At 39.2% G+C, this 14,939-nt stretch overlaps 1 protein-coding gene across 5 annotated transcripts in view; it reads left to right on the top strand.

The window, feature by feature from the left end:
- The window catches only part of TMCC1 (transmembrane and coiled-coil domain family 1), a 252,494-nt gene that overhangs the window by 34,868 nt on the left and 202,687 nt on the right, over positions 1 to 14,939 (top strand). The window contains exon 1 of one of the 5 annotated variants that reach the window (XM_030801496.1): positions 281 to 404. The exons of the other annotated variants lie outside the window; for them this stretch is intronic. The gene's annotated coding sequence lies outside the window, so the exon portion shown is untranslated. Of the gene's footprint in view, positions 1 to 280; positions 405 to 14,939 lie in introns of those variants that run through there. 5 annotated transcript variants of the gene reach the window in all.

The following is a 14,939-nucleotide window of genomic DNA, read 5'->3' as shown; positions in this document are numbered from 1 at the left end:
GGAGCTTGCAGTGAGCTGAGATCACACCACTGCACTCCAGCCTGTGTGACAGAGCGAGACTTCGTCTCAAAAACAAAAACAAAAAAATTAAAAAAAAAAAAGTTACTTGGACATTACAAAGTACTATACAAATACAAGGTGGTATATAAAAAGAGGTATCTAAATCTATGAAGAATAGTAGTTTCATAGTAGCTTTTCTCTTTAATTATTGATTCTTTCTGCTTCCTGTATGTTTTGTTTATAATTAGGCAGTCCGTTGCCACTGGGCAGTATAGATATGTTGTTCAGCCTGCCATCACTGGACTGTAGTTAAGGTGGATGTCTTGTCCAGCCCACTGCCACTGGGCTGTATGTAAGGAAGTTCTTCTGTCCACCCCACCGCTACTGGACTGTCTCCCCTGTAGGTAAGCCCCTAATAAAATCCCATGTTTGGTCTGGGCGTGGTGGCTCATGCCTGTAATCCCAGCACTTTGGGAGGCTGAGGCGGGTGGATCACTTGAGGTCAGGAGTTCGAGACCAGCCCGACCAACATAGTGAAACCCCCCTCTACTAAAAATACAAAAAAAATTAACCGGGTTTGGTGGTGTATGCCTGTAGTCCCAGCTACTTGGGAGGCTGAGGCAGGGGGATTGCCTGAACCTGGGAGGCAGAGGTTGCAGCGAGCTGAGATCGTGCCATTACACCTCAGCGTGGGTGAGGGAGCAAGATTACGTCTCAAAAAAAAAAAAAATCCCATGTCTCATTTGCTGGTTCTGGGTCTCTTCTTTGGCCTCTTGAACCTGGTGCCATCCCTATTGAGGTTAATAGGGGTTAGGCACAACAGATTCACTCTTCTTTTTAGACTCCCTAAAAGAATTTCTTGACTCAGAGACAGAAGTACCTCATCTACATGTTTTGCTAATTTAGTGAATCAGCTAGTTGAGGAGGAAAGTTAGATAATTTCATTGGCGATTGGACCAGAGTTAAAACTTGAAAGCCCAAGGCCACTTAATCTTTATTGGAGAAATTCATGATGTTGTATAACATTGCTTTATTTTGAGAACCAATTCTTAACTTTCTTAACTGTTGTTTTTCGTTGCTCATACATGTTTGAAATCCTGTTTGACATTTAATGCATTATTCGTTGATTCATAGTTTTGAAATTGGGACTTAGAAAACCTGAATTGTAGGTCCTAGAGCAGTGTTTTTGAAAAAAGAAATACTGTTAGTAGATTACCTAGAAGTTGTTGCAATGGAATTCTGACACTACTGGGAGTTAACATAGACTTTATAGGTTAAGGTCATGGTCCCCCACAAGACTATCCTCACTTAAAGACACCAGCCACAAATTTGGAGGTCCCTTCGCTACCTGTGCTCCTGACCAGTGGCTACCTATCCAAGAGTTCCCACGATCCATTCAGGTTCAGAAATTCACTAGAATGACTCACAGTGCTTGGGAAAGTGCTACACACTACTTAAAATTACAGTTGTATTATCCTGAATATTCCCCACTAATATTTTTTTAAAACTTTATTTTGAAATGATTGTAGATTCACGGAAAGTTGCAAAAATAGCACAGAGTCCCTTGAATCCTTCCCCTAGCTTCCCCCAGTGGTGGCATCTTATGTAACTGTAGTATAATATCGAAACCAGGAAATTGACATTGGTATAGTATTACTAAACTTTCTTGCTAAGTCATTTGGCCATTTTGGAATCTGAAGAACCAGTGTTTTCTTTAACTCTCATTACTTCTCTAGAAATGTTTATCTTTTCCTAAATCTCTAATTTCTGATACTGCAGCTTCTGTTTAAAACAGGATCTTACATTTTCCATTCATTTACCTTTTTAAAAATGAATTATTATATCTACTATTTTTATGACTTAAGAAAAATTATTGAAACATCACTGAGAACTGTTTGCTTATCATCGAAATGGGCAATTTTCCTAGGCAACCATATCCATACTCAGGCTTTAGAATAGTCACTGTGAAATCATGTGGGGTTTTTTTTGTTGTTGTTGTTTTTAGGCCAAGGAAGCTATCCAAGAATTTTGTGAATGAGGCTGAGAATTGACCTTGACAGAATTCATGGGGAAGATGTGTTTCTTGTTTTGTGTGGTCAAAGAGGGTTTTTCATCCAAACATTGCCCTCATTTCTTCTCCTTTTTCTGCTGAGTTTTTTTTTCTTTTGATTTTTTAAGTGTCTAGAGACTTTAACTTCTTTAAATGTTATTTTTTAGTAGAGTTTTATTTTCAGTGATTTATCTTGGGATAAGTTGAGTAAGAGGTTCAGATTTCAAGACAAACGAGGAATGATTTGTCTTTGCTTTGGGACTTGACATGAAGTATTAAGAAAATGAGGTATTAAGAAAAACTCAGTGAGGTGTTAAGAAAAACTCAAAAAACTAATTTATAGTTTTGTTATGAAAGCTACAATCAGACATTCTTAGATTGCTTTATTTTATTCGATGGAGTTTGAGTTTTTGATGGTTTCTTCATGTAAATAGGAAGCCACCAGAAGAAGGCCTGTCATAAGTAAACATCATTATCTTAGCTAAAGGGACCTTGCCAAAGAAAATTTAGTATAGTGAAGATCATGGTGATAGGAGTTTGACCTAGTGGTTAATGTTTTGTGATTGCTGGCAACTGAACTTTGACTTAGGCAGTCTGGACCATATCTGATGATTCTTGAGCATGGTTCATGCATTTATTCATTCATGCAACACATTTTTATTGGGCTGCCTAGGCAACAGGATATTATGTGGGGCAAAAACTGATGTGATACCCTTCCCCCATGGAACTTAGGGTCTGGTGGAGAAGACAGAAATGTCAAATTAAGTGTTTAAATTGCACCTGTGACAGTGGCATAAGAGTAGGTATTGGGTAACACTTATATTAGTGAGATTTGACCAGATTAGAGAAGGCATCCTCAAGAAATGATACTTGTGCTATGATCTGAAGGAGGAGTAGATGTTAACTTGGCAAAGAAAGCAGAGATGGGAGATGGTTGTTCAGACAGAAGAAACAGCAAGTGCAGAGGCCTTGTGGTAGAAGGGAGAATGGTGAAATGAAGGACCTAATTAAGGCTAGCATGGCTTGAGCAGTGAGAGTTAGAGAGAAAAAGATCATGGTTTGAGGTGAAGAGAGAGGCCTGTCCTTGTTAGGTTTTTATAGGTCGTGTTAAGAAGTGTTTGCCATTATTCTAAGTATCCTAAGAGGAGTAAGTAGCCATTAAAGGGTTTTTAAGCAAGAAAGGACACAGTCAGATTTTCTTTTTCTTTTTTCCTTTTGATTTTTTGACAGAGTCTCACTCTGTTGCCCAGGCTGGAGTGTGGTGGCGTGATCTTGCCTCACTGCAACTTCCGCCTCCCAGGTTTGAGCGATTCTGCTGTCTCAGCCTCCTAAATAGCTCGGATTACAGTTGTGTGCCACGACGCCAGGCTAATTTTTGTATTTTGGGTAGAGACAGGGTTTCACCATGTTGGCCAGGCTGGTCTCGAATTCATGACCTCAAGTGATCCACCCACCTCAGCCTCCGAAAGTGCTGGGATGTGAGCCACCACACCCAGCAGATTTGCTTTTTTGATAAGAACACTTGACTGAAATGCAAAGAATGGCTCGAAGGGGTACCAGAGTGGATGTAGGGGTATTGGTTAGGAATTTAGTTGTCAATGTGATAGGTAATGGTGTCTCTTTTAGACAGAGTTGTGTTGGTAAAGAGGATAGAACGGCGTTCATTTAAGAATATTTAGGAGATATAGTCAGCAGAACTTGATGATGGGTAGAATATGAAGTGGAGAAGAGAGGAGTCCTACATTTCTGATTTAACTTAGTGCTCTTTACTGACAAAAGGAATACTGAAGGAAGACAGGTTTTTTTGTTTTTTTCTTTTTAGGGGAAGATCGTGATTTAGGTTTTAGATGTATCAATCTTCAGGTATGTTTTGATGACAACCAAAAGGAGGAGATAATGGGTTGCTTAGATTCAGATATATCCTCTTATTTTGTTTAGTTTGATATTATTTTATTGATTTTTTTTTTTGAGGTGGGGTGTGCATATTCACTCTGTTGCCCAGGCTGGAATGCAGTGGCTCAGTCATAGCTCACTACAGCCTAGACCTCCTGGGCTCAAGCAATCCTCCTGCCTTAGCCTCCTGAGTAGCTAGGACTACAGGTGTGTGCCACCATGGCTGGCTAATTTTTTAAGTTTATTTTTTTGTGGAGGCAGGGCCTCACTGTTCCCTAGGCTGGTCTTGAACTCCTGGGCTCAAGCAATCCTCTTGCCTTGGCCTTCTAAAGGGCTGGAATTACAGGTGTGAGCCATCATGCCCGGCCATTTTATTCTTAAGATACAAGTAAATACATAAGTAGGTACTGATTTCTCATAGGGGTATGCTTACAGGTACTATCCCTATCCTTTAGATTTTTGTATTTGTTTATATACTGCAGTGTATACTACATTTTTTTGGTGTTTCTTTTTTTTTCTTTTCTTTTTTGAGCAACAAGGTCTTGCCCAGGCTAGAATGCAGTGGCACAGTCATAGCTCACTATACCCCGGTTTTAACCAAAGAATAGGTACTGAAAAATACTTTATGAATGATTGAATCAGTAATTGTAGTGCTTCCCAGAAATGCTGTTTCCTTGCCCATGTTTCTTGTGTGTTGGCAAATAATTAAGGATGCATTATTAATTGACACTTGGAGTGGTTAATAATATACTCCTCCTACCCAACAATCTCCTCTCTTCCCATAAGCCTTCTATTTTTATTCTAGAATTTTATAAAATGTTAAGACCAAAATGACCTCACTACTCAGAAATACGTCATTTAATAGAGTCAACATCGACAGAAAGTTAAAAATTAAAAACAAAATAGGCATTGTTTGGCCTTGAGCTGTATTGTTCTTTATGCTAGCTGGTTTATGATTTTTTAAAAAACTCTTTTCTTCAGTTTTTAAGATTTTGTGGTAACACATAACATAAAATTTACCATCTCAACCATTTTTAAGGGTACCGTTGAATGGTATTAAATACATTCATAATGTGTAACCATCAGGACCAGCCATCTCTATAGCTCTTTTTGTCTTGTAAAACCAAAACTATTTATCTCTTTGTGATTGGCTTATTTTATTAGCATAATGTCTGTCCTCAAGGTTCATCTAAAGGTTCATCTACGTTGTTGTATACTGCAGAATTTTCTTCCTTTTTTTTTTTTGTTTGAGACGGAGTCTCACTCTGTCACCCAGGCTGGAGTGCAGTGGCGTGATCTTGGCTCACTGCAACCTTTGCCTCCCGGGTTCAAGCAATTCTCCTAACTTGGACTCCTGAGTAGCTGGGATTACAGGCACATGCCACCACATCCAACTAATTTTTGTATTTTGAGTAGAGACAGTGTCTCACCATTTTGGCCAGCCTGGTCTCAAATTCCTGACCTGAAATGATCCACCTACCTCAGCCTCCCAAAGTGTTGAGATTACAGGCATGAGCCACTGCACCTGGTCACCACTTTGTTTTTTCTTTTTTCAGACAGGGTCTCACGCTGTTGCCCAGGTTGGAGTACAGTGGCACAATCAGGGCTCACTGCAGCCTTGACTTTCCAGGTTCAAACAATCCTCCTGCCTCAGCCTCCCAAGTAGCTGGGACTACAGGCATGTGCAACCACACCCGGCTAATTTTTTTTGAATTTTTAGTGGAGACAAGGTCTCATTACGTTGCCCAGGCTGGTCTTGAACTCCTTAGCTTAAGCAATCCTCCTGCCTCAGCCTCCCAAAGTGCTGGGATTATGGGCGTGAGCCACTGCACCCGGCAATTTTTTTCCTTTTTAAGGCTGAATAACATTCCATGGTATGTATATGCTGCATTTTGCCTATTCATCTATACTGCTGTGAGGGTGTATAGGTATCTCTTTGAGGCCTTGCTTTGAATTCTTTTGTATATGTACCCAGAAGTAGAATTGCTAGATTAGGTGATAATTCTAATTTTGATTTTCTGGGAACCACCATACTGTTTTCCACAGTGGCTGTACCATTTTACATTCCCATCAACAATGCACAAAGATTCCAATTTCTGCATATCATTACCAACACTAAACTTTCTGTTTTCCTGATAGTAGCCATCCTAATGTTTGTAGTTTATAATTTGATTAAGATAGCATATCTGAATATTTTCTTATTCTTTCAGTCTTTGAAAATTAAAATAGACTGAATTTTTGTTACGTTGCCTTCAATAACTAAGTTGCTTGCCTTTTTACTAAGCAGATGTTTTTTTGAAGGGATTTATGTGATAGTCTTTGTCTTTTTGCCCTGCTGGAAGTTTGATCCACTCAACTGATGGCTTTATTTTTCTTTCCTCAAAAGCTAGAACTAAGCCTGCAGGAAGGAAAGGAGTATACACTGGAGCCAAAGGCTGGTGGTACGTAGGCCTGTAGGGTGTGCGTATTCAGAAGCTTTGCAATTGGTTGGCCTGGATCTGTCAAAACATGTTTGGATGGCTTTGGCTGTGTACTGATTTATTTATGTGCTTAGTAGTGATCCTGGGAATGAATGCATTATGACTGTTTGTTGGGAATAGGCCACCCAAAATCTGGCCATAAACTGGCCCCAAAACTGGCCATAAACAAAATCTCTGCAGCACTGTGACATGTTCATGATGGCCATAACGCCCCCGCTGGAAGGTTGTGGGTTTACCGGAATGAGGGCAAGGAACACCTGGCCCACCCAAGGCAGAAAACCGCTTAAAGGCATTCTTAAACCACAAACAATAGCATGAGCGATCTGTGCCTTAAGGACGTGCTCCTGCTGCAGATAACTAGCCCAACCCATCCCTTTATTTTGGCCCATCTCTTCGTTTCCCGTAAGGGATACTTTTAGTTAGTCTAATATCTATAGAAACAATGCTAATGACTGGCTTGCTGTTAATAAATACATGGGTAAATCTCTGTTCGGGACTCTCAGCTCTGAAGGCTGTGAGACCCCTGATTTCCCGCTTCACACCTCTATATTTCTGTGTGTGTGTCTTTAATTCCTCTAGCTCCCCTGGGTTAGGGTCTCCCCCACCAAGCTGGTCTCGGCAACTATTGTTTGGAAAACTGTTGTATAGATTGCTCGGGGAGAAAAACTCAGAGAAGCCCCACTGTTGAACAGGTTGTAAATTCACTGGTTTAATCTTCTATGAATGCTTTTCAGAGATTAAGCCTTTGCCTGACCTCAGCAGCAAATTCTAATATTTTGGATGCAAGTTATTTCACAGAAGGGACTCTGGTAGGAAGACAGAATGTGAAATTAAACATCTATGTCTTAGGTCTGGCGTAAACAGATACTGTTAACATCAGTGTGTTGGTTATAAAATAATCTCTCTTCTGGTTTCAGGAAAGCATAGAGAAAAAAACTAAGATTCTTTTCTAATTTTTATTGACCCAGCTGAAATAGTATAATGTCTTGCATTTTTTTTTTTTTTTTTTTTTTTTTTTTGAGACAGAGTCTCGCTCTCTCACCCAGGCTGGAGTGCAGTGGCGCGATCTCGGCTCACTGCAAGCTCCGCCCCCCGGGTTCACGCCATTCTCCTGCCTCAGCCTCTCCGAGTAGCTGGGACTACAGGCGCCCGCCACCACGCCCGGCTAATTTTTTGTATTTTTAGTAGAGACGGGGTTTCGCGGTGGCTCACGCTTGTAATCCCAGCACTTCGGGAGGCCGAGGCGGGTGGATCACGAGGTCAGGAGATCGAGACCACGGTGAAACCCCGTCTCTACTAAAAATGTCTTGCATTTTTAAGGCACTTAAACATTTGTTTAGTTGAATTGTTTGAAAGGACAGAGGAGAATAGGACATTCCATATTTGAACAGTATAAGTAGAAGAACATGAATTGATGGAGGTGGTAGTATCCTTCCACATTTTTTTTCTATCAGGAATTAGACTCCTACAGATTTTGTATCTTAAGAAAGAAATGCAGACATGTTAGTAAAATACTAAGAGTTTTCAAATGATACCTAATCTAAATGTTAATTGAAATAGAATTCACAACAAACCTGCTAATGTAATCCTGAATCTAAAATAAAAGTTTTAAAAAATTTATGCACAAAAAGTTAAAAAAAAAGAAAGAAATATAATTTATAATCTTGAATTAAATGTAATCCCCTTCAGTGGATGCACACACATACATATATATACATGGGTATATATATGTATGTGTGTGTGTATGTAGAGATACTTTTTTTTTTTTTTTTTGAGAGGGAGTCTCACTCTTGCCCAAGCTGGAGTGCAGTGGCGTGATCTTGGCTCACTGCAAGCTCTGCCTCCCAGGTTCATGCCATTCTCCTGCCTCAGCCTCCTGAGTAGCTGGGACTACAGGCACCCATTGTCACCCCTGGCTAAATTTTTTTTATTTTTTTAGTTGAGACGGGGTTTCACTGTGTTAGCCAGGATGGTCTCGATCTCCTGACCTCATGATCTGCCCTCCTCGGCCTCCCAAAGTGCTGGGGTTACAGATGTGAGCCACCACGCCTGGCTGAGATACTTTTTTTTTTTTTTTCAGTTGGAGTCTCACTCCGTTGCCCAGGTTGGAGTGCAGTGGCGCGTGATATCAGCTCACTGCAACATCTGCCTCCTGGGTTCAAGCGATTCTCATGCCTCAGCCTCCCAAGTAGCTGGGATTACAGGCATGAGTCACCACGCCCAGCTTTTTGTATTTTTAGTAGAGGTGGAGTTTCACCATGTTGGCCAGGCTCGTCTCGAACTCCTGACCTCAGGTGATCTGCCCACCTTGGCCTCCCAAAGTGTTGGGATTACAGGTGTGAGCCTCTGCACCCAGCCGATATGGAGATACTTACAAATAAATGCACTAGTCTAATCCTTATTAAATCTTGCTCTGTTAAATTTATGATCATGATGTGGTACTTGTTTAATGGTAGTAGCAGCAGTAAGAAAAAGTTATAGTAGCTCTTAGTATTCTTTTGTGCCAGCCTGTATATTAAGTGCTTTCCATGTATATATTGTGTCATTTATTCTTTACAATAAGACCATAGAATGGGCAATATTTTTATCTCCATTTTGGAAATCAAGTAATTTGCTCAAGGACCAACAATTAGTAGAGGAGCGAGCCATATTAGCAGAATGTTTCAATGATGTAGGAAGTCAGGTCATAAGAGGAATGAAGGTAGGGGAGGGAGTATTAGATTTGAAGAGAGTTAAGTGTGAAATAGTCCATGAGAATATGGGAGTGAATAGACTAGAGAAACATAGTCAGATTACAGAGTAGAATCAAATGCTCATTTGAGGTTAGTGGACATGAATTTAAAATTTCATTGGTTGGCACAGATTTGTGTATTTTCTTGTACTTTCAACTGTACAGTGTACTTTCACCTGTAAGGAGGGTTCAGGTATGGAATCAGAGTTAGATTGGCAGGGAATGTTTATAATGGTGGCTCATATAATCTAAACTAGGGGACTTATTATAGGAGAAGGGGTTAAATAGAATGGAAGTGGAGTTATTTTTATCCTGTGTATATTCACTCTTTTCAACAGATGGTCCTAAAACAATTGGAGATTCATACGCACACAAAGAACCTTAACCCTTACCTCACACCAGACACAAAAGTTAACTTCAAATAAATCATAGGCCTAACTTGAAGAGCTAAAACCATACAACTCCAGAAAGTTTTTGTCAGAAAGAAAATACAGGAGAAAATCTTAGTGACCTTGGGGTAGGCAAAGATTTCTTAAGACACAAAAAGCATGAAGTATAAAGGGGAAAAAATCACTAAATTGGATTTCATCAAAATTAAAAACTTTTAATCTTTGAAAGATACCTTTAAGAAAATGAAAAAGTAGGCCTTGGGCTGGGAGAAAATATTTGCAGAACATATATCTGACAGAGGATGTGTATCTAGAAGATATAAAGAATTGTAACTCAAGAATTAAAAGATAACCCCATAAGAAAAGGGAGAAACAATTTGAATGAAGTTCATCAAAGAATATAAATGGCAAATAAGTACATGAAAAGATGCTCAAAGTCATAAGTCATTAGGGAAATATAAATTTAAACCATAATGAGATACCACTGCACATTCCCTAGAATGGCTGTAATGAATAGGATTAGTCACATGGCGACAAGAATGGAGGATCATTTGGAACTCTCATACACTGACGATAGGAATGTGAAATGGATCAACTACTTTGGAAGACAATTGGGCAGTTTCTTTCAAAGTACATGTGAAGGTGCCATACGATTCATCCATTCCATTTCTAATTATTCAAGAGAAATGAAACTATATCCACAAAAAAGACTTGTACACAAACATTCACAGCAGCTTTATTGGTAATAGCTAAAAACTGTAAACAGCTCACATATCCATCAAGTGTATGGATAAACAAATTTGGTGTATTTATATGATGGAATACTACTCGGCAATAAAAAGAACAGTTGATACTCTCAATAACCTAGATGGACCTCAAAATAATTCGGTTTAATGAATGAAGCCAAACTTAAGAAGAGTACATTATATGTACTTGGAGAACTAATTTCTTGCAATAGATTTTTAAGCACTATTAGGAGCATATGACTTAAACAGTTTTTAAGTCAGGGAGTAAGTATGCTTAAATAAAATACAATCTGTGAAACAAATCTCTGAATTATTATCACTTCACTGGACACTCTAACTTGACCATATTTCTGACTTTAATGTAACTCACTCTTATTCCGTAGTCACATGTTTACTTGCTCATTGGTTCACATAACATTTATTCAGCATCTGTTTGAGCCAAGGCACTGTAACTACATGTTTTTTTTAGTTACCTACTTTTGTAAGGTCCTTTTTCTTTGGCTGCATCTGATTACAGTAAACATAGGAAGTTTAATAAAACAATTTTCATGACTGAGGAGACAGCATTCTTTTTTCAAAATTATGTATTTATATATGTATGTATGAATGAATGAACGACAGGATCTTGCTCTGTTACCCAGGATGAGGTACAGTGGTGTGATCATAGCTCACTGCAGGTCAGAACTCCTGGGCTCAAGCGATCCTCCTGCCTTTTTGTTTTGTTTTGTTTTGTTTTAGTGGAGATTGAGGTCTTGCTATGTTGCACAGGCTGGTCTTGAACTCCTGGGCTCAAGTGATCCTCCTGCGCTCAAATGATCCTCCTGCTTCAGCATCCCAAAGTGCTGGGATTATAGGCATGAGCCACTATGCCTGGCCAGCATTCTTCAAAGTCATAAATGTCTACTGAACTTGATCATATCTTTCTTATTTTTGTTTTAACTCTTGGGTTTCCTATTACTGGGTTAGTAATGTGTTATAAAACAGGGAGGTCAAGAGAAAGATTTGTTTTGAGTGTGAATGACTGGTTGGTAAAAGATGTTGCTAAATCACAAATTCCCTTAGTAGGTGGTTGGAAAAATGTTGCTCCTTATAAAATAGAAGCACGAGAAAGAAATAACTTTAAGAATAGAACTGTTGAATAAATTTTCAGTGTAGCAAAGCATAAAGTATGTGTTACCTTCGAAACCATTTCAAATGACCTATGGTGAAGGAGAAAGCATAAATTGGAGATGTTTTTAAGATCTGAAAAACATGGCTAAGGTTTCACTTCTATAAGTAGTGTGATCATAGCTCCCTGCAGCCTCTATCTCTTGGGTTCAATGGATCCTCCCACCTCAGCCTCCTGAGAAGCTGGGACTACAGGCACGTGCCACTACGCCCAGCTAAAGTGATCCGCCTGCCTTGGCCTCCCAAAGTGTTGGGATTACAGTAGTGAGTCACCATACCCAGCCCAAAAGAGAATTTTTCCCCCAACCCCTTTTGACTGCCAAATACTAAAGTATTTGTGAGACACTGACTTTTTTTTTTTCCCCACATATGTCACATGATGTTTGATGTTTTTCTTTTTTTTTTCTTTTTCTTTTTTTGAGACAGAGTCTCACTCTGTTGCCCAGGTTGAAGTACAGTGATGTGAACACGGCTCACTGCAGCCTGTACGTCTCCAACTCAAACAATCCTCGCACCTCAGCCTCTTGAGCAGCTGGGACCACAGGTGCGTGCCACCACACCTGGCCACTTAAAAATTTTTTTTTGTAGAGACAGGGTCTCCCTATGTTGCCCAGACTTGTCTCGACATGATATTTTTCTATTGGAGGTGAGATTAGGCGGAATTTCAGGGTATTTTACCTGATATTTCATGACTCTTGCCATCATAGACACTTAGGCTCTCTGGGGACATTCTATTATCAACCCCTGAAGTTGTCACAACCCTTGTCTGAGGTACTTCTACATCAGTGGGGGTTAACTGAATTGTCTAATGCAGTGTGTTTCAGTTTCATGCTGCCTCTTTCCTTCTCTCCATTGGTTGTTAACTATTTGTTTTGATAGTATATATCTGATTTATGTACTTCAATGATAGTATTTATTTATGTATCTTTATTTCAAAAAGAATTTGAAAATTACAGACTTCTGAGGAAAGCTGGATGCCTTTCCTCATCTTCATTTTGAGATAAGTATACTCATGGGAGTAAAAAAGTAATATTTAGGGTAGTTGGGAATGTCTATAGACATAGAGATATTTATAGATTATTTGTACTTTTCCCTCAGAATATCTCACCCCTTTCCTCCTTTTTTTCTTCTGTTGATTGCTCAAGTGGCTTGCTTATTGGTTCATATTTAAAATCCTCATCTATATCAATTATGAGACTTCAGGCCTGGCCCATTATGGAAGTAGTTCTAGCATTGTGTGTGTGTGTATGTGTGTGTGTGTGTGTGTGTGTGTGTGTGTGAGTGTGACAGGGTCTTGCTCTGTTGCCCAGGCCGGAGTGCAGTGGTATGATCTCAGCCCACTGCAACCTCCATTGCCTGGGCTCCAGCGATCCTCCTCCTCAGCCTGCTGAGTAGCTGGGACTACAGGGATACACCACCACACCCACCTAATTTTTGTATTTTTTTGTAGAGACAGGGTTTCACCATGTTGCCCTGGCTGAACATTCTTAATAGGCTAGGATTCATAATCTAGCTTTGCTTTTCAGACAGATTGTCCTCTAGATATGCTGAGCCTTATAGGCATCCTTTCCCTCTTTCACCTTTTAAATTTTATTTTCAAAAAGGAACAGGATATTTCTTTTTTTTTTTTTTTTTGAGACGGAGTCTTACTCTGTCGCCCAGGCTGGAGTGCAGTGGCGCGATCTTGGCTCACTGCAAGCCCCGCCTCCCGGGTTCACGCCATTCTCCTGCCTCAGCCTCCCAAGTAGCTGGGACTATAGGCGCCTGCCACCTCGCCTGGCTAATTTTTTGTATTTTTAGTAGAGATGGGGTTTCACCGTGTTAGCCAGGATGATCTCGATCTCCTGACCTCGTGATCCGCCCGCCCCGGCCTCCCAAAGTGCTGGGATTACAGGCGTGAGCCACCGCGCCCGGCTAGGAACAGGGTATTTCTTTGGAATAACAAAGGGGTCTAATTTTTGGGTCACAGGTAGCATCAAAGAAGGAAGTATTTTGAGAGTAAAGAGGTTTCATTCTTACTAGTCCAGCAGTTAAGTTAGAAAACTAAAATAAAGGATTCAGTTCTCCATCAGCTGCCTGCCTATACCAGATTTTGGATTTCAGATGAAAAGATGCAGAAATAGTGTTAGAATCAAGGCAGAATGACCTAGCACCTTTCTTGCGGTTACCCTTCAGGAATGGTGAGAGAAGATGGGAGAGGCAGGGAAGACAAGGCAAAAACTACCAATGCAAACTCTGGATTTAATTTGTATGTTCCTGAAAACAAAGGTAAGAAAAAAAACACCTGATGTTGGGCGTTGTTAGAATTTATTCCTGCATATGTATCATATACCTAGGATTTGTAAGTTTCAAACATTTAATTATTTTTCCCAGTTTTACTCAAAAGATCCCTGTCTGTGTGGATGCCAGATGAAGACTAGTCCATACTTTGTATGTTTCTTTCTGTATCTCCATTCACTCCTGAAATCATGGCAGTGTTTTTCCACCTATAATATTATTCTTTCTAGATTTTTCAGCTTTTTATACATTGCTAGATTTTGTAGATTTTTGGTAGATATCCTTATTAAACTAAGGGAGTTCCCGTCTGTCTTAGTTTGTTGGGAGTATTTATCGTAAATAGATACTGGAATAATCTAATGCGTTTTCTGTGTTTTTGTTATGATCACATGGTTTTCTTATTTAGTTTCTTAATGTGGTGAACTGCATTGATTTTTGAATGTGAACCAGCCCTGCATCCCTGGGATAAACCCTACTTAGCCTAGATGCATTGTCTTTTTATATAATGCTGTATTTGATTTGCTAATATTTTGTTAAAAGTTTTTGCATATATGTTCATTAGAGATACTGGTCTGCGTGCAGAGTTTTTTTTTTTTTTGGTAGTGTCTGTTTTGTTTTGGTATTAGAGTAATGTTAGTCTCATAAAATGAATTGGGAAATGTTCCTTTCTCTTTTTTGCAAGAGAGAGTAGAATTGTTATTATTTCTTATTTGAATGGTTGGTCGAATTAACCATTAAAACCTTCTGGGTCTGGAGTTTTCTTTTTTGGGAAGTTTCAAATTACAAATTCACTTTCTTCAATAGTTGTTTAGGTACCTGTTTTTCCTTCTATATTTTTTGTAGTTCATGTCATATTTCAAGGAATTGGTTTATTTTATTTAAGCTATCAAATTTAGGGTCATAGAGGTGTTTGTAATATCTTTTATTATTATTTTTAACATCTATTGGATCAGTATTGATGTCCTTTCTCCTTCATTCCTGATATTGGTAATTTATGTCTTTATTTCTTGGATAGCCTGGCTATAAGTTTATCAATTTTATCAGTGTTTTCAAAGAACCAGCTTTTGCTTTCATTGGTTTTTCTACATTGTGTTTCTTCTGTCAGTTTTGTTGATTTCTGCTCTAATTTTTATTATTTTTTCCTTCTTTTTTTTTTTTTTTTTTGAGATGGCATCTTGCCGTGTCTCCTAGTCTGGAGTGCAGTAG

This window comes from Nomascus leucogenys, chromosome 21 (genome assembly GCF_006542625.1).
Source record: "Nomascus leucogenys isolate Asia chromosome 21, Asia_NLE_v1, whole genome shotgun sequence".
NCBI lineage: Eukaryota > Metazoa > Chordata > Mammalia > Primates > Hylobatidae > Nomascus > Nomascus leucogenys.
Note: the sequence above shows the minus strand (reverse complement) of the source record. Positions and strands in the feature narration are given on the sequence as shown.